This window comes from Lethenteron reissneri, chromosome 55, assembly GCF_015708825.2.
Source record: "Lethenteron reissneri isolate LAM-NWPU_2019-01 chromosome 55, ASM1570882v1, whole genome shotgun sequence".
In the NCBI taxonomy this organism is placed as follows: domain Eukaryota; kingdom Metazoa; phylum Chordata; class Hyperoartia; order Petromyzontiformes; family Petromyzontidae; genus Lethenteron; species Lethenteron reissneri.
The window spans coordinates 2,941,498-2,962,393 of record NC_083833.1 but is presented as its reverse complement, the minus strand read 5'-3'; positions in this window follow the sequence as shown (position 1 = coordinate 2,962,393).

Below are 20,896 nucleotides of genomic sequence, written 5' to 3'. Positions count from 1 at the left end.
ATAAAATTAAAATCACGACGTTTCGGAGGCAACACAAGCTTCCGTCTTCAGGTGGAACCGTCACAGCCTCCGAAACGTCGTGATTTTTATTTTATTTTACTTTTATTAATTTTAATGTTTTACCTACGTGACTTTACCGAAAAAACCTAAGAATATGAATCCTTGCAGTCACGAAAGCTTCAAATCTAGAATTAATGTGATGGGTATCCAGTCAACACCTCTCCGGCAAGCTCGGAACCGATGTTGGGATGGATTCGTGCAACGATACTTAGCAATACGGTAACGCACTTAGGAAGCAACACGTCCAATAATTGTGTTCTTTATTTTTAGAAAATATCCGCATTTTAAACGACCGATGGGGTAAAAACACGATTTATTTTTATTGTTTTTGTTTGAATTTAAACCAATGCCTAGCTTAATAACCCTTTGCGAATGGCATGCAATAAAACATTCTCTAAATGGAGAAACGTGTCCTTTATGTGGTCATAAGGTCCCTCCAATGATTCATTAGCAGCTAGTTTCACTTAACCCGTGTTCTATGACCCACAGCATAGCTGGGCTCACGGCTAAGGGTACAGCCATGCTTGTGAATAATGGCCACGTACAAAGCTCTCCTGCAGTAATAAGCGCGCTTCAAGACAAACGATCATATTACTTACACTCGCAGGTGGAAAACTTGGGAAATTGCACAAAGGGGGGACTGCATGGAAGACTGTGTGAACATTGCACTCCACCCGCCCCACCCCACCTTAAACATCCCACTTTTGTTTGCGTTTTAATTGCTGCCGTTTCAGTGTCGCGAGGGACACGTGTACGACCGCGTGTGCTCGGTGTGTGTGTGGGGCAGGCCCACGTGCTTGTAGCTAAAAGTCAGCCACGTGTGACGAGAGGGCATGGCCGAGCGTGACGATCGTGCCCGAGAAATAGGAGGCCGAGGCTCGAGATGCGGCTGCCGATAGTCGCTGTAGCAGGGATGGGTGATCGTGAGAATGACTGCAGCAGAGGGACAAGGGGGAGACATGTTGATGAGAGAGTGGCTGTACTAATGAATGTGGTAGTAGTAGTGGCAGCAGAGGGACAAGGGGGAGACATGATGATGAGAGAGTGGCTGTACTAATGCATGTGCTAGTAGTAGTGGCAGCAGAGGGACGAGGGGAGACATGTTGATGAGAGAGTGGCTGCACTGATGAATGTGGTAGTAGTAGTGGCAGCAGAGAGACAACGGGAGATATGTTGATGAGAGAGTGGCTGTACTAATGAATGTGCTGGTAGTAGTGGCAGAAGAGAGACAAGGAGGGAGACAAGTTGATGAGAGAGTGGCTGTACTAATGAACGTGCTGGTAGTAGTGGGAGCAGAGGGACAAGAGGGAGACATGTTGATGAGAGAGTGGCTGTACTAATGAATGTGCTGGTAGTAGTGGCAGCAAAGAGACTGCCACTACTACATCCTGGCAGTTATTAAGTGGGTTGGTGCGAATGAGCGATATTAAAATACACATTTACACACCACACTGATTTCACTCCACATCTGTTGAAGCTCTCGACTAGCTATCAAAACCTTAACGTCATATTGCAAAAACGTCAGCCGCACTCGTCTGCGTGGGTCGGTTAACGGGAGGCCCACGACCATTTCAGACATCGCTCGCCCACCAACATTAACCACGGCGTAAAATGCTTCTTGTTCATGTTTTTTGTTTGTTGCAGTTGCACCCGATTCAAGAGCCGAATGGCTCACAGGTCTATACCAAATGATTGAAAACTGAAACTGTGTGCCACCGCCGCTGCACAACCGCTGAGCACCGCGTCACCGTTTAGGTTGCGCGCGAGCGAACGAGCATGCGTGCTCACGAATCTCGAGGACAGGTTCACAGTGGATGTTAACGTCTGTTCATCGCTTAATGTGTTTAGTTTATTGCACCCCCCCCCCCCGACCCTCCCCGGCACATTGGATTAGCGGGGTTGGGCACGTGTGGTGCAAAAGAAGTTCAATTTCTAGGTACATTCATACAAACATGCATGCGTACAATATTTGCCAGGAGGTCCATCGACAAATACGAAAGCGGCGTTCCATACCACGGGACGGTGCTTCTTTAGCTCGCAATCCACAAGTCGACGTTTCGGCCCGACCTCCTGCCGCGGAAGTTGTAACACTGGGGATGAGTTTGTTAAATCTCCCCCCCCACCTCCCCAACTCCCTTCACCTCAAACCTTCCAGCAGTGGAAATGCGTTCACCACATTTAGTTAATCGGAAAGTCACGTGTTGGGGTGGAGGAGGGAGCGTAAACTCTCATGTGTTCAATCTAGATTTGAAGCTTTCGTGACTGCAGAAATCCATACTCTTTGTTTTTTTCGGTAAAGTCCCCACCTGATGATGATTGCTTGTGTTGCGACCGAAACGTCGTGATTTATTATAATTTATACCTCCGTGACTTTACCGAAGGAACCAAAGAGTCTCTCACGTTTCGATTTAAAGCTTTCGTGACTGCAGGGATTCATCTTCTTGGTTCTTTCGGTAAAGTCACGTAGAAGGGAAATAATAAAATAATAAAAATAAAACATAATAAAATAATTCTCACGACGTGTCGGCCACAACACAAGCAGCCGTGAAGAACAGGTCTGTCGGAAAGACAGCGTCTGAATGAGTCTCTCATGTGTTCGTCGATGTTTTGGCCTGCATTGGAAGTGTAGGCCAAATCCCCTCGAGCGAAGGGGCTCTTCGCTCTCTCTCTCTCTCGAGCCCCGTCTAGCAAAAGGCCCCCTTCGCCAGGCAGTGGCGTGGACAAGCGACTGAAGGGGCGGTCACCTTCTTTAATTTTTCACCTCTTCCAATCTCAGCCGAGACGCGTGGAGCTTGGCGCAGCAGAGGCTGCGCGCTGAGATCGAGGACGACACGGCGCACGTTGGAACGCCCACGACCACGGTGTGAGAGATTGATGCTGCTTCGGCTTGCTACCTAGCCTATTGCATTTGTGTAAAGTAAAAAAATAAAATCAATCCGCTTCCGCGCCATAAACAAGCAACAGCGATGCAGAGTGTTATCAATTAGATGATTCGTAAGATGAATTTTTTGGGGGGATGCGCCATCTGTCACCACTGCAGACGTGTTACTAAGTGCTGCTGCTGCTACAAACACACACTTTAATCTGGCAATCGAAAATTCGAACCGATATCTGTCATCTCAGATATTCTTCCAAAGAGACATTACCCGTGAACGAAGTAAGTGTGTTTACCCTCTAATGTCAAAACATGACTTTTGTGTAATAAACGTGATGTTCCATGCACATATGAACATTTACGCTGTTTTCGTGTTCGCTTGTTTTGCTTATTAAAGCAAGCGAATGTGTCTCCCCGCTCAAGCGAGCCTCGTAAGTCAGTGGTGGAGATTCCATATTGCTAGGACAGGAGCCGGTCTATTCATAGCCACCGTTGTTGCCTTTCTACAGAGTGGTGCTAATGGCATCAGGATCTCTGAAATTCCTGACTCGTTCACGGGAAAATCTAATTCATACAACTAAGCTATGACCTCAAATGGTTTTCCATTTTTCTTACACGTGAGCATTTCTATCTGCGCGAAGAGCATTCATTTATTTCAATTCACTGACCTCGGAGGAATGAGCGGTGGAGTGGTAGTCGATGCAACGGCTGCCTGGTGCGGTGTGTACTCCATCGCCGGGCACTGGTGGCGATGCACGCCTGGAATCTAACGCTGATTGGTGAAGTCATCTTCTTGGTTCTTTCGGTAAAGTCACGTAGAATGGAAATAATAAAATAATAAAAATAAAACGTTATAAAATAATTCTCACGACGTTTCGGCCACAACGCAAGCAGCCGTCCTCAGTTGGAGAACAGGTCTGTCGAGAAGACAGAGTCTGAATGACACACCCCAGGCTTGGGGCGTTTATATAAGCTGGGATGGAGGGGGGAAGAGCGCCTTGACAAAATAATTTGCATATCAAAAGGAATTTAGCATATTTATGGGAAATGCAGATATGCGATTAGTACTGCTTGTAAAATGCGTAGGAGGTTTGGCGGGGGGTTTAAAGTCATTATGCCCGTGCATTATGCAGGCAGTCATTTTGAAAGTTGGTGGATGGCACACACACCATTGGAACCTCATGAGGTTCCAATGGTGTAAATGCTTACCTCGAGCTATCATACTCTGATGGTACATTGTCTTTGAGTTGTGCGCCTTTTTGCGTCATCTGGTCCAACCCATGTGAGACTAGGCTCTAAGAAAAGCTGTCTCGGGTGTGGACCAATCAACTTCAAGGACAGTGCACATTTTCAGAGTTGTGTTTTTTGTTTGCATTATGACTGCAGGTATTGTGGTCTATGTTAACATGACTCCTTGTAAAAAAGGTGTCAGTTTTGTTGCCAGATAGAAGGGTAAAAAAACAATTATGGATGGCACACACGTTGCGATTATCCCTTCCCACGGGTGTCACGGTGCCATACCTTGACTCGCCAGGAAAATGCGGTATGGCTAAGTGCGGACTAATATCATCATCTTTCACTTCTGTATGAGATAGAGCGTTTCCCCCTCGCACGCGTGGTTTTTCTTCTGGCGCTCCCGTTTCCTCCCACATGTACTAATACTCATTCATTGGCCGAAAATATTCTTAACATATATCGAGTACTGCAGAGCTCGGGTAAGTGTTGGGCTGGCTCGCAGTCTGGTTTTCTTCCAGCTCGTCTGTGGTCTCATCGTGTTATGAGATGAAATCTGCACGAACGATGATGTTATATTAGAAGAGTCAGAATCAGAATATAAATTTATACTGGAGGAATCCGATGAGCTATAAAGCAATATTTTCACATATGTCCAGTACATTTTCCACAGATGTCAACACGACTAACCAAACTTAAGATAAAACCAAGGGTTAGTGTGGGTTGGTGGATTGAGGGATTGTGGGTTATCAGTAGTTGCAATAGCATCATTGGTATAATCATCATCAATGTTTTTAAATAGCGCTAAAGTTGCCTTTGGCTTAGCGGGAGAATACCGCACCTCGATGAAGAGCTGAGCATCTGTCACATGCTCATTAGCGTGTGTCCATATGTTCGTGTGTTAGTGTGTGAACGGAAGTTGCCAGTGACTCAATCTTAATTTTGGAGCTTTCGTGACTGCAGGAATTATTCTTTGGTTTTTTCGGTAAAGTCACGTATAAAAATAAAATAATAAATTAAATAATAGCATACGACGTTTCGATTGCAACACAAGCAATCATCATGATTACCGAAAAAACCAAAGAATAATTCCTGCAGTCACGAAAGCTCCAAAATTAAGATTGAACCACTTATACGGGGAAGTTCCAAGTTTACCTTTTTCTCTCTCTCTGGGTTTCTTGTTCTCTCTCTCTGCCTGTATATTTAGTGTAATTTTCTCTGTCTACACTCGTTTTGTATCGTTCTTAGGTTCTGCTCTGTCTGTGTGTCTCCGTTCCGCTTTTTTTTATGTTTTGTCTTTCTTTGGAATTTTCACACTTAAATTCTAACTTAGCAATCTTTGAAATACGTAATCGACCAGGCAATGCGTTAATTGTGTGTTGACCGACTCTCTGTGTCGTTTTACATAACATTTCGATACTTTGCTAGGTTATTTAATTTAGTGTGTTCTGTCTCCCTCTAAGCCTGCTTACCTTACTCCCCTCCCTTCGTACTCATTGACATGTAAATGTTTTCCCTACCCCCTCCCTCTCTCTGCCTCCGCCCCCCTCTGTCTATTTAAGGCCACCCCACAGAGACGATCACCTCTCTCTGTACCTGGGTTGCTCTCTCTATGTATTTTGGTGATATCTGTCTGCTTATATGTCTGTCTATAGTTTTCTGGTTATATTCTATGTCGCTATTTCATTATACCTGATGATGATTGCTTGTGTTGCAATCGAAACGTCGTATGCTATTATTTAATTTATTATTTTATTTTTATACGTGACTTTACCGAAAAAAACAAAGAATAATTGCCAGTGACTGGTACCAGTGGTGTCAAGATCGGGCTCTGTGGAGGAGGCTCCTGAAGGACGCTGCTGCTACTTGGCAGTTGGAGGCAGTCGCCCTCCAGCAACAACGGAGGGCAGAGGAGCGACGCTCACAACAAAGAGTGGAGCGCCGGGTGGATAATACACAGCAAGTGGGCACGGTAGTGGGCACAGGTGGTGCATCAGCCAGTCATCTCAGTCAGTCAACTCAAGGCACCCTGGTCTGTCCCGTGACCTCCTGCCAGTGGGCGTTGGGCACTTCACAATTACAACATTGCAAATAAACTGATAGGAATGTAAAATAGACAAAAGGCAAGCAAGTCGCGATGAATAAAGAAATGCATATAAATAAAATGTATAGGTACAAATTGTATCATTACATACATTCCTGCCGATTTTAGAAAATGTAGTGTTCATGTATTGATTATTATGACCATATGACTCACCACACGACGGCTTTAAGACTTTTAACTTTTCAACAAAATGCATTTAAAACGATTGTAATCAAAATATATATTCGTCTTTGTGTTTACACAGACTGAAAAAACATTTAAAAAGCACACATTAACTTTGTAATGTTATTATGCTCCTAACTCGACAATTAAAACATAAATTAGTCTCGCTAAAAAAAAACGCCATATGTAGAAAAACTAAAAACAACACGACCCAGACAAAACGCATCTTCCATAATTATACGTGATAAAAATTCTGACAATGTTATCTACAAACGAGCCACTCGTATATTTAAGCAAGCATTCCATACCGACGCCGTTTCAATGATAATAAAAAAGAACATGAACGCACTAAAACTTTGCTTTGAATTAAATGCTTTCTCAATTGATGCAAAATTATCCACGCGTGTGGGGGCTGATATGTCTCTAATTTGGCTTCGAGCGGCTTATTTCGGCAGTCAATTCCATCCCCATTCATATCGGACACCTGAAACACAAAAGTCTATGTGATGTGCTAAGAAGGTGGGCCATTGGCCGAAACGTCACCTTTACATATATATTTTTTGACCAACGTGTTGTTTTTTTTTTGCTGCCGTTGTTATTTTGTCATTTGTGCACACGCGAACACATTATCTGTGGGTGACCACATGTGCACGTACGCACTGTTAAGTACGTTGGTGAATATACAAGCCGTAATTGATGCAATTCCCTTAGACAATGAGAAGCCTTGCAGGCAACTAAAGCCCCCTTCTAAGCGGTTGTCATTTTTTTTTATTCTCCCGAACCTGCCCAAAAACTCCGTGTATAATAAATATTTTTATACCAATCACAAAAAAGCGACGTGCCTCGGGAAGTGATGAAGGTGATGCTCAGCGGACAACGCGCATTATTGGCAAGGTTCTGCCGCATTCGAAAATCAAATAGCCTGTTCCCGGACGCGGCAGACAATTAGTCAAATGTACTCTCTCGCTGCTTAATCATTACGTCCGTTCAAAAACACAATTCGACGTTGGAATATTTCTATCGGCTTCATCCGTGGGCTGCTTTGACCCCAGCACACGAGAGATGCGGGGTTTTTGTGTAACTAGCTCAGGTGGTAAAACTTCTCCTCCGGGAGCGATGATTCCCGACGGTCGAGACTAATAACAGAGCAGCAGCCAAGGAATGGAACGCGTCCGAGACGACCTCCGACGGGGAGATGGAGTGAAAACAATCAGCTCGTGTGCAGGTGCTGCTTGAATTATTGCGTCGCAGGGTCATGAGATATGGTGGCGGCTTGGGCAGGCTTTCATCCAGCAGTGGATTGACCACGGCTGATTATGATAATAATGATGACGGACGGTAAAATGCATGGACAGGAATCGAATTCAGGTCACTGGGATTGTAATGCAGTGCGCTGAACATGGCACCGCTACTTATCCATATAAATACACGTATTCCAATTCGTATGTCTGGCAGATTCAATATAGCATTAAGCAACATTAAAAATATATTACTTTCAATGTCAAAGTGTCCCCGTTCAAACAAAATCTTCAGCCCTCTGAAATTGCATACCCTTGCGTTTGTCTTTTTTCTGCGCATGCAATTGAGTTTCATTTGCCCAATATTGGGCCACACATTATACGCTTTGTTTTATGCTCAGCTGTAATTAATAAGCGTATTGCGACGTGCGGCCAAGGTACAGTGCTTCGGAATGAACCACTGAACCTTGGCCACGAGGCAAAAAAAGATATGTTTTGAAACCGCGACAAGAAAATAAATAAGGAAATAAGCACGTTGCCATATTCTTTGGATTTAACGGGCATGCGCCACGGAGCTGAAAATTACATGGTGCAATTTTGGAGGCTTTGTGCTGCATTTGTCATTAGCGTTACGACCTTTCGACTCCATGCTCGGCAAATGCATTGTTTATTTCAGCTGCAAGTGCCGGGCATATATTCGTCCAGTCATAGCGATTTCCATGCGTTAATATATATACATCCAGTCTTACCAAGTATTGTTGAGGATGACGTAATGAGTACCTGGGCAGGGTACATTGCTAAAAAGGATGATGAAGTGAGATGGATTTAAGCGACTCGGTGCCATCAAGGATAGGGAGAGTGTGAAGAGGCCTTCATCCAGGATCAGAATCGTTATTCATACTGGAGGAATCCTACCAGTAAGGGCGGGTCAGAACGTTACAACAACAAACAACACAAAGACAAGATATATAAACGGAGTGGTAGCTCCTGCAATCTCTCATTTACTTGATACAGCTGTCGTGGCTGTGACGGTTCCACCTGAAGATGGAAGCTTGTGTTGCCTCCGAAACGTGGTGATTTTTATTTTATTTTACTTTTATTAATTTGAATGTTTTACCTACGTGACTTTATCAAAAAAACCTAAGAATATGAATCCTTGCAGTCACGAAAGCTTCAAATCTAGAACAAGATAGAAATGCAGAGAAATGGAAAGGTAAACTAATCGCTGGAAGAAAAAAAACATACAAATAAAACACGATTCTATTTTTATTTTACCAAAGCCCCCAGAGCCACTAGCTCCTTTTTCAGAAGCGACCTGGCCACATTTGATAGCTCAAACAAGTGGTCACAATGAAGGTTTTTGGGTTAGATCGCGTTAATATAAATGTGTCGTAACCCACCACCACCCGACACAGCCAACCAGTCACGTTTGTTACTTGAAAAAACGTGCTAATTAGTTAATACTTCAGCCCACCGGTGTGTTGGAGAGTAAATACACAACATTTACAATTTCAGTACCGTGAACGTTTCGCTGGTAATTACATCCAGCATCATCGGGCGATTTGCCAGAATAGTGAAGTGATCCACCTTGCTTCCGGTCTTAAATAAAGCGAGATGAGGTCATCACAACAGTGAGCCCAACATGCGCATTTCTATTCTAACCTAAACACGTTTTATTAACCTAAAAACCTTAACTTGGAGTAATATTGGTCGCGAAAACCCCGTCTCAGATTCAACAGAGAGGACGTAAAATTGCTAATGACATCAATTCAGTTCCAATTTCAGTCAGTCAAGTAAAACAATCAAATAGAGCAATCCGTAATACAGGATTTTTTGGGTTAGATCACTCAAATGTTGCGTAAAATTGACACAACATTTATCATTTCAGTACGACGTTTCACCAGTAATTACAACTCGTTTCATCAGACAAAGCTGGCTGTCGCCTGATGAAGCTAGTTGTAGTTACTGGTGAAACGTCGTACTCAGATTGTAAATGTTGTGGCTTTGCTCTCCAACACACCAGTGTGCTGTACTAGTGACAAATTGGCACGTTCTGTTTACGTGACAAACCTTACTAGTTGGCTGTGTTGGGTTGTGGCGGGTTTAACTACACATTTATATATTTATGCGATCTAACCCAAAAAACCTGTATTGTGTATGATATTCATCTTCTTGGTTCTTTCGGTAAAGTCACATAGAAGGGAAATAATAAAATAATAAAAATAAAACAACACATTTAGACGCTGTCCTCCCGACAGACCTGTTCTTCACCTGAGGACGGCTGCTTGCGTTGTGGCCGAAACGTCGTGAGAATTATTTTATTATGTTTTATTTTTATTATTTTATTACTTCCCTTCTACGTGACTTTACTGAAAGAACCAAGAAGATGAATCCCTGCAGTCACGAACGCTTTAAATCAAAATGTGTGTGATATTGGTCGCGACAGCCTACGCATTAAACCAAAATAAAGCAAGCTTATAAAGGTGCTGCACATTATCTCTGTTTTAGATCTTGAGCCAGTTGTGGAAACTCTTCATTCATGTGCCAGGAGTTTGCTTCTCAACGTGACGACCATTGTTGTAGCTCCCATAAGATCATCTGTTATTGTTGCTACCTGCTTCACAGGACATACACGCTCGCGACGATTGTGAACCACTGCCCATTTGCCGCTCTCTGTCTGATTTCAGCACCACTCACGTCAAGTGGCAGTTTCTTTTTTAAAAAAACAAGAACACCAATTTTTTTTTTCTCTACGAAAATACATTCTGCCATGGTGTAATGGTTAGCAAACTGAACTTGCAATCCTCAGTTCGCTGGTTGGATCCCATACAATATAATTTGATGAAATGGTGCACGTTTCTCTACATTCTGCCACCTCTGTCCACCCGGCAGTTTAAATGTGTCCACCACATTCGATCGGCAGACTCGTGTGTGGTAATGTAAGGTGTGGGTAAGTCCAAAACGTTTGGCCAGCGTGTGAAATTCCGCCAAATGCCCTTCATAGGGACCGTGAGCAAGCAAATGTTGTCCATCAACCCATGGGTTTCCTGCGCGAGTGCTTTCCTGCAGCGTTTGGCTTTCTGAATATCATCAGCAGAGGGGCAGGCCTGTCAACAGCTGCCGCTGCTGCTGCTGCTCCTGCATTGCCTGACGTTATTGGCAAATCACTACGCCTTTCGGGAGTCCCTATCAGTGCAACAACAACAACAACAAAACTACAACAGAATAAATGTGTTTTTAAATCCTTTAAATTAAGTTCGCTTGCTTGCTTGCGTGCTTGCTTGCTTGCTTGCGTGCTTGCTTGCTTGCTTACGACTGTGGAAACCTTTCGGTCGTTTTTAAACCCACTTCCCGTGATCCAATCGAGCTGACAATTTGCACACAGACTCGTTGTGCGAGACAATTAATGATCGTGAAAAAATTTCCAAAATTTTACACTGTTTAGGGAAAACAAATTAAATATTTAATTACCAATTGTTTAATACTGCAGACAATCATCTGACCCATAGGTGGCAGCCATCTCAAGCCAGAGGACGAGAGGACTCTAGCCGCCACGCATATAAAGGATTTAGAGTGAAAAACTTTGTTTTTACGGGTTATACTTATTTTCCCAAATATCCTACAGTATGGCATTTACATGGCAAAGCGTTTCATGTAGCTTAAAACAATTGTAGACATTGCTTTGGGGTTGTTCCTTTTAACGTGGCAAAGAAGGCAATCTGTCCACTGAAATGTGTAACTAATTGACCATTTTGCACGTATGGAGTAGGGATTTTATTTTAATTTTTTCCCGCGCGCAAACAGAAAGTGGTGCGCCAGAAACTTCGTACCCTGGGACATTTTATGCTGTTCTGAAGAATTGGGCTGTCACAATCAAAAGAGTCATTATTTAAAATGTACCTGTGATCACGTATTCTGCTGTAATTGCAAGCACATCAGTTTAGGGAAAACCCGGGTCTTTGGAGACCTTTGCTCATAAAGACTAATGTGCTAAATGCATATTTTAAAGATGCTTAATTTTGTGCAGACAACGCGTTTTTTTGGGTCTCAGCCACAGCGATGCATTCATAACACAAGGTCAGGAGAAATAGTTGCAATATGTTAGGATAATCAAAACCACCCATTGTTGTTTCATGTAAGAATAGCTATTCGTTTTTAAACAGATAGGCAAACTGAAATGCATTGCAATCATCATCATCACCTCCATCAGTCAAGTCAAAGCACATTTTATCTTTGTGTAGTGAGCGACTTCTCAGACACGACTTATAGAGGAGGGCTCCTTGTTTGTTTCTAACACTTTACAGGCAGAGTCACTGAGCGACAGATACCCTGGGCTACGTAGAGCTCACCCACTCATACAGCCACGTCGCCAGTGTCTAACTATATAGCTGGCTGGCTGACTGATACATTGACGATGGGGACCGCACAGCAGATCGGCCATACGGCCGGACGATGAAGAAGAGATGACAGCGACGGCAGCCAGGACCCGAACCCCCACGACAGCCCCGAACCTCCGCTTACCTCCCCCTTTTATACTCCTCGGCGTGGCCAAGCCCCGCCTCTGGCCACGCCCCCCTTCTAGAACTCTCGAGCAGGCTCCAGGAGCTTCCCGACTGATCCCCGCCTCTGACCTTTAGCCCAGTTACACCCCGGTATGGTCTTTTGGAAAAGCCACGTAGATATATATATAGTGCACTCATACCCGTAGTTACTGTTCATGGTCACTACATTTGCTTAGATACGTGGCACCTAACCGGCACAAATCCACCGCTCAAAATGCCCTCCTCGGATCCACTGCTGGATGAAGGCCTCGCCAAGTTGTCACCAGTCTTCGTGGCCTCGTGATAACACCATTCAGCCTGGCTCCTGCATACGAGTCGATATCATCACTCCATCTCCGCGGTGGTTGCCCTTCTTGGACATTGTTGTCACCTTCACCTGCCAACTTAATTTGCCAATGTTGACCTTTGACCCGTCGTCTCTCCGTTTGTCGAGTTCGACTCTTCGAGTGCGCTCCAAACCGCTCTCATTTGCCCCTTCATTGGCATAGGTTTTATCACGGTCTGCCTTCACATACTCTGCTGTGTTTTCCAGATGTGTTCCTCTTGAAAAGCGTCTTACTTTGTTTTGCAAACTGGCTGTACACTCGATTTTTTTTTTGCTCGCTTATCTTGAGCCATTGCAGCTTTCTTTTCACAAGTTATTTCAATCGTTTCATGCGGTTACTTTCCATTAGATTTCATGGTCACGAAGTCATCAGAAAACCTGAGATGGTTAATAAATTATCTAAGAATAAGAGAGAGGGAAAAAAGAGAGAGGGAAATCTGCTGAGGCAGGCTGTAGAGATGGGCGGGGAAGCTAATGCCAATGTAGGAGTGAGTAGGAGAGATACATTTGAGGAGCGAGTAGGAGAGAGAACTTTGCTTGTAAATGTAAGCTTGGCGAGGGCCCGGACGACGTAGTGGCAAGTCGCCATTTACCAACACACCTAAAGGTTGGCTGTGTTAGTGAATGTAACTCAGAGAGTCGAAAGTAACTGCTAACATAGGTAGGTACGATAGGAACATCACAGCCAGTTATGACTTAAACTGGTTAATAACGTCCTTCCAATGGTTGCTCAGTTTGTACCCATCTCCTCGGTGGAAATTGTGTCTGTGTTTATATATCTGGATGGCTTCATGAAATAATTTTTGCTGATAGCCAGTGGGTTTGCAGAGTACCTTCGTGTTGGCAAAAATCTATTTCATGTGTGCCCACTGCGTTAAAACAATGATCAGCCACGGCTGAGGTATTGGTCCTACCGTGTTGCCGATCTGCCTTGTGTTCACGAACACGGTCCGAGACATGTCGCTTGATTTCCCAAATTTAACTGCTGCCGCAGACACAGCTTAGTTTGTAGACACCGGGGTATTCTATGTCAGGGATCACATCCTTCACAGATGAGATCAAGTCACGAATTGTATGTACTGCGTTGAACCGGACCTGGATCTTGTGTTTGCTCATGATTTTGGTAATCTTTTCTTTTTTCCACCTCTATGGTGAATTTGATGGCTGGGTGTATGGAATTGATGTGGTTGAAGAATTGGTCCAGAGCTGGTAGGCCATGTGGCCAGATGACAAACGTGTCATCAACGTATCTCTTCCACAAGGAATGACGTAGGGTGGATGCCTGAATGGCATCTGTCTCAAATTTCTCGATTAAAACATTGGCTAAAACTGAAGATAAGGGAGAGCCCATTGGGGTACCTTCAAATAGTTTGTAGAATGTTTCATTCCAGGTGAAGTAAGTGTTGGTGAGGCAGTGTCACAGGTGGTGCATCAGCCAGTCATCTCGGTCATCTCGGTCAGTCGACCCGTGGCACCTGCTGGGTCTGCCCCGTGACCTCCTGCCAGCGGGCGTTCGACACTTCACGTGGCCTGAAGGTGCACTTGGCCTGGCACAAGCATCGTGGTGACGTCACCGCCACTTAGTGGCGAATGGCGGTTGTTGTTGTTGTTGTGTGTCAGTGTGTGTGTGTGAGTGTGTGTGTCAGTGAGTGTGTGTGAGTGTGTGTGTTTCAGTGTGTGTGTGTCAGTGTGTGTGTGTGGTACAGTAGGGGGCACAGGTGGTGCATCAGCCAGTCATCTCGGTCATCTCGGTCAGTCGACCCGTGGCACCTGCTGGGTCTGCCCCGTGACCTCCTGCCAGCGGGCGTTCGACACTTCACGTGGCCTCAAGGTGCACTTGGCCTGGCACAAGCATCGTGGTGACGTCACCGCCACTTAGTGGCGAATGGCGGTTGTTATTGTTATTGTTAACCAGTCCTTGTTGGACCAAATCTTCAATAATTGTGATGGTTTCCGGCACAGTAACTTTGGTAAACAAAGAGACCACATCGAATCTGACAAGCAAATCACCTGGAGATAGTGAGATGTACTTAATTGAAGATATCAAATGACTATCAATGTTCACAGAGTGAAATCAACTATGATTTTTTAGCGAATACCGTGACCTTGTATCAATGGGGGAGGGGTGGGGATACGAGAGTAAATTTTAAACAAACTTAAAAATACAATAAAATTCCACCCCCCCCTCCAATCACAACACACCACCCCACACGCCCAACCACCAACGCAACAGGTCTGAGTTAAATGCATTTTCATAGCCTACAAAGGTTATGCACTTTGACATAAATTCGTGTTTCCCTGCAAGCGATTGGGAGCATATATGTGTTGTACAAAACATTTCCTCGATTCGGCTTCTTCGCAAGGTTATTTGGTGTCAACATTTTTTTACATTATTCCATTCCCCCAACGATCTTTGTATCATTTTATATACGTTTGACGGGAGGCTAATGGGTGTGCAATTTTAAAGTCAGTTTCTTCTCCCGATTTGAACGTAAGAGTTAGTGATTGAGGGCATCACTCCGTGATTGAAGTATTTCACCCTAAGCGGACGTGCCCCGAATAGGTCCACTTTTCTTGATCCAACGGGATCCTCTCGTTTTGTTGACGATGTCCGAAGTTGTACCATCTGGTCCAGCAGCCTTCCTCTTTCTCCTACTGTGATGTGTTGACTTCTTCAAACGTCACATCTGCATCTTCCTCTACTTTGCATCAATGGGGGCTTTGATTTTGAGGATACGTGACTTGTTTTTGCTGCAAAGATCTGCATAAAATTCCTATGAATTTAAAATTAATGTTTTTTTTCCACGTGCTAAGGTTCTATCTTTCTTCCCCAGAGCTACCATGTGTGGATTATCAATCTTCGACCTCCGTTTTGCTGATTTAACTTACCTATTTCTTGTTGGGACGTCATTAGTCACCTTTGTGATTTTGTGCTCTCTGATCTAGTTTTCCATTCGTTTTCTATTCACTATGCGGATATCCATGCATAAAAAAATGTTCATTTGAAGTTCTATCCATTTTAATGTCTCTTTTATCCTCATCGTGCATTTTTTTTCTGGCGTCAGAATCACTTCCTCTGTTTTCTTATCTTTATCTTGCCGCTCAGTTTTCATAAAACAAATTATGCCAGTTATTTTATTCATTAAAAATGGTAACAATCCCATTTCACAATTCTGCTTCTCCTGCAATTTGAATCTGTTGCTCAGAATTAGTCTAAAATTTGCTACTTGCTGCCCTAGATTTCATACGTTAACCGTCTTGACTTTGCCTGTCATGATCTGTGCCCTCTGACTGTGCTGCAGTGTAAGTTGCCATCACACCACTCTGTGATCCTTTCTGCTCTTGACTTGTATTTAAGAACCAGACATCTCTGACAATTTGGAGTTTGTCCAAGTAGAATCATAACAATCTAATTTATTATTTCACCACGATGGTTTCCCTCGTGCCCATTTATATAATATATACTTAAGGTATTTATTCAATTCATAGCCCTTGCTGCCTATGAACACACTCTCATGGCTCATTGCTCACTCCAATGCCAGACGTAACAAATCATCCTCTTATCCCTGCTACTTTTACCCACCAGTTAGCGAATTTATGCTGAGTTGCCCTCGGGAAAGCCCAGGCCTCGTTCGTATAGCAGTTGCGAACATTGATAATAACACATTCATCCAGCCAAGTTGTGCCGTGGTAGAGCAAGCGACTCATAATCAGGTCGAAAGTTAAAATCTCAAACCAACCCACGGTGACCGTGCGACCGTAGCATCACTGTCTTCCAAGTCAACAGTGGGTGTCCGTCGGGGAGAGTAACCTCGGCCAGAGCAATGTGGAATTTCCCCACTCGCTCAGGGCCACTAAGTGGAGATGAGCACTGTGCAACTCACGTTTGACCGGGAGTCTTCTTCGCTCACTGATGTACAGCAGCAGCGGTGTCTGACATTCGTGGCTATGATGTCACCACCAAATGCAGGCACAAAATAAATACGTAAACTACTCCTTATTTTTCTTAATCACCGCCCGCCTAACCCGCAAACGACGCTCACGTAAAAATGCGCGCACATGTCCGCAAGCACCAGTCCGTAATGAGACAAACTGCCCGAGCATAGGGAAGCGATGACACACCAGGGGGGTAGGTAACGTTCGTGTTCATTGTGTGTCACGCTCAGAGTTGGGCGCAACACCTCAATGAGGATCTCTCTTTGGCGACTCTAGGCTCCGATCCCACCTCATTTTGGTGCAGTGGAGGGGCACCGGTGTCAGACCTTGTCACGCGAAAGCACCTGGGGGCTAGCCCCGGAGAGACGTGTGAAATCCATCCGTCACCAAACACGAGTGGCCATTGTCACAGGTTTCGTCTTGCAGCAGTGTAAGTTTGTTTTTTGCTGTGTGAACTCTAATCCGGACCTTTGAGTGCCAAGAACATTGTTTAACCGTGTAAACAAGCCACTGGCATACAAAACCACTTGGCAAACGGGGACTCATTTCTTCCAGAGGGATTTCTTGACTAGAAACATCGGCCAGTTCAGCAGCATTGTGGTTCAAACAACCCTGACTCAGCTGACTGAGACAATGACGTAAAAATGAGTTTACTTGTGCATCTAACGCGACTCATATTGCTATTCATAATTAGATTTTGAGTCAAATCGCGATGGTAAAACGTGTGTCAGTACACCCTCCTCCACTCGACACAATCAATCAATAACGTGTGATGAACAAATGTGACAATATATTACTTAGTAGTAGGTTTTTACCCTTTCAACTGGTACAAAAACTGACACCTTTATACAAGGCATCATGTTTGCAATAACCACAACAAAAGCAGTCAAAATGCAAACAAAAGAAACAACTCTGATAATGATATGCACTGTCCTTGAAGTTGATTGGTCCACACCCGAGACAGCTTTCTTTAGAGCCTAGTCTCACATGATGTTAGACCAGATGACGCCAAAAGGCGCACATGTGAGACTAGGCTCTAAGGAAAGCTGTCTCGGGTGTGGACCAATCAACTTCAATTAACTGGCTGTGTCAGGTGGCAGAGGGCGTATGACACACATTCGACTGGACATCTGTTAAAATGAGCTTCATAGCTCATCGGATTTCTCCAGGATATAAAAAATATTCTGATTCCGATTACTCTAACACAATGTTGAATGGTATTCTTGCATTGCATTTTATTGATTTCTTTTTCTTTGTGTGTATGTTGAACTTCTTTCACACCGTGTGTAGCCAACGGTGCTATTCAAAGGTGGGTCGGGGTGGGGGGAGGGGTACAACCAACTAAACACAAAGAAGCTGTCCTAAAGAAATGAGTTTCAAATATAAATTTAAAAGTGCATAGCTCCCATGGCAGAGCATTCCAGACGGCCACAGAAGAACATCTGAAAAGCGTGCGATGCAGTGACCGTCCTTGTTCGATGGCGAGCCAAAAACACCTAGGCATCATAACACCTGGGCCTGTCCTGTGACCTCCTGGCAGCGAGCATTCAACACCTCACGTGCCTTTTAAAGCGCACCGAGCCTGGCACAAGTGCCAACGTGATGTCACCACCAGTGGTGGCTGATGGTTGTTGTTATTGTATGCACATATGAGGTAAATGCTAACATCACTACATGTATGTGTTGGGCACAATTGTAATATTTGGAGTGACTTGAAGTGAAATTTCGCAGGCATTTTATTGTCTACATATATCAATTGAAGACATGTAAATAGGGTTGGAGTGCCAAAGCTAAAACTACATTCCCTCAGAGTGAATTTTGATTTTCGCTGTGGTAATGATGGCAATTCCAACAAATTACATCTCTTCACTTTATTTGCTTTCAAACTTTTAGCAAAATAATCAGAGCGCGCACACATACGAAAGGACGCGGATCACCACACTTGTTGGCTGGAGAGAGACCGACTATTTTACATTGGCATTACAAATATGATTAACAAAATGATAGAACATTGCCCTGGATTGTTCTTGTTTTATATACATATATTCACTTGCACAGAAAAGCCATTGCTTACATAAGAGTAATGTTCGCTCTCCGATGTAAATAACGACAATGCTGCACTCCCTCTTGCCTTCACACTCACTTCATTCACAACACAAACATTGCTCTTCGTTCTCCTGCCATCTGATCCGAGTGAAAGTGGCCAGTAAACACCATCAGTTTATGGACCCTGCCATGGTGGGTGTAATTGTTACCGCACTGGACTTGCCAATCCGCAAGTTAACGGTTGCAATCAAATCTCCTGGCGTGGCAGTTTGAATGAATTGTCAATTTCATAAAGCCCTCCAGCTCGGTCCACGTCACGGTATCAAATGGGTAATCATAATAATTCACATGTATGAGGCACAACTCATCCAGGGATCTCAGTGCGCCTTGCACAAAGTTAGTCAATAGAAATACTACAAAGTCCACTGGGTCATACACGGGACGTGTAGTACCTGCAGGCGAAACAGGTGAGTCTTTAGAGAAGACCTGAAGAGCGTGAGTGAACTCGCCTGTCTAACCACTGGGTGGGGAGGGCATTCCATCGTCTCGGCGCACAATCGATTGGCAGGCCACCTGTTGTGGGGTAAAGGGTAGGTAACGTCCACCTCTTCCAAGATGTTTGGCCAGCGTGGAAGAGTAGGCCAAAATAGCCTCCTCTAGAGGAGCACCCACATTCACATTTTCGAACGGTTGCAACTGTTTTAAAGCGTTTCTACAACAGCTGAATATCTCAATGTTAGGAGTGTGCTGTTGCAATCCAATCAGACGTTATAGTCTTGGGTTGATTCCACGTCCGGCGATGTCCTTGACTTAATATCTGAACTCAATCAGCCCTCGTGAAATGTTGCTACTTCCACAGAACAGAAGAATAATGTCTGGAGTATTTTGACATCTGATTGATTTGCTTCAACAACGCAAAACATTGCAATGGTTCGAAGTGTGTTTATCTATGAATATATTGGGAGAAAAAAAAACATGGCTATCGAGACCTGAACATGTTAACTTTGGAAAATTCCTGGGATGAAAACAGTGAGAGCTGTTGTTTGTTGGGACGGAGGGTGGTTGTTTTGTAAATAAAATATCATTCCATTTGTAATAAAATAGAACCCCTCTTAACGACCACCTCTGCTAACGACTAATCACTTATCGACGGCCTTCCATAGAGCCCAACGTGTAGAATATAGTGTAGTGTACAGTGTAGTGTATAGTGTAGTGTATAGTAGTGTAGTGTATAGTAGTATAGAATAGAACCCCTCTCAACGACCACCAAAATTAATGACTAATCACTTTACAACGGGCTTCCATAGAGTCCAATGTTCGCTTACCGACCATTCCCCTTTTTAACGACGGAATGTTGTAGGTACTGTAAATAAGAATTCATGCATTGATTAACCATGCTTATTTTAATACAATGTGTTTTTGTTTCTAGTATCTTAATGTATTAACATCCATTGTTTAAATGTTGTAAAGTACTTTTTTGGGTGAAAATGTGTAACTTTCAATGCTAAGCCTTTAACGTGTATTTCCTCTGCTCGCGTAACGGGCAAATCACTTAACGACCGGTTTCATGGAACCAATTGCCGTCGTTACGAGGGGTTCTACTGGACATTTTTATTATGAATGGGTCAGGAAACTACACAGAAAAGCAGTTCGCAGTGAATTTTACAAAAAAACACGGCTTTGCCCAGAAATACTTTGGGACATGGAAAACAACTCGTCGAGAAACAAAAGTGATGGAAGTTTACAATCGCACATAAACGTATTAACAATGAACAACAACAAAAATGATGAAACACTAAATCCCCACTCAAAAAATGTTTGTGCAACTTCATTAACTAGAAAAGAGTTAACCGAGTCAAGAAGTCGCCATTTTTCGCCGAGTTTATTTGCAAACTCTTGAAAAGTTTTCAGCACTGGCCCTTTGTCATTCCAATGCCCACCCCCTTTGGCTTGAAACCAGCCCGGTTCAGATATTGCTCGCCGCTCACCTTAGCCACGGTCGAGGGGAATCGAATTCAGATCGTTGGATTTTTATCACGCAGTGCGCTACCCACGGCACCATCTCTCCTCGCCACGTAAACACCGCATGGCAATTAATAGATGAACATCCGAGTACAAATCGCTAAAACAGAACGTGCAATGTTCACGATGTTCGCGATGTACACCGATGGGGCAATTATATTGCAATTATTTCAAACTTTATAGCCGCAGGATTTTTTTATATATTAAGTTTAGCCACTGTTGTTTGTTTAGTTTGTTGCAGTATTTACGCATTGCGTGTAAACAAGCTGCGCGCGTGGAACAGACTAAGTGCAAATTGACGTCGAAATATCTCAACGTTAACACCTACGTGGG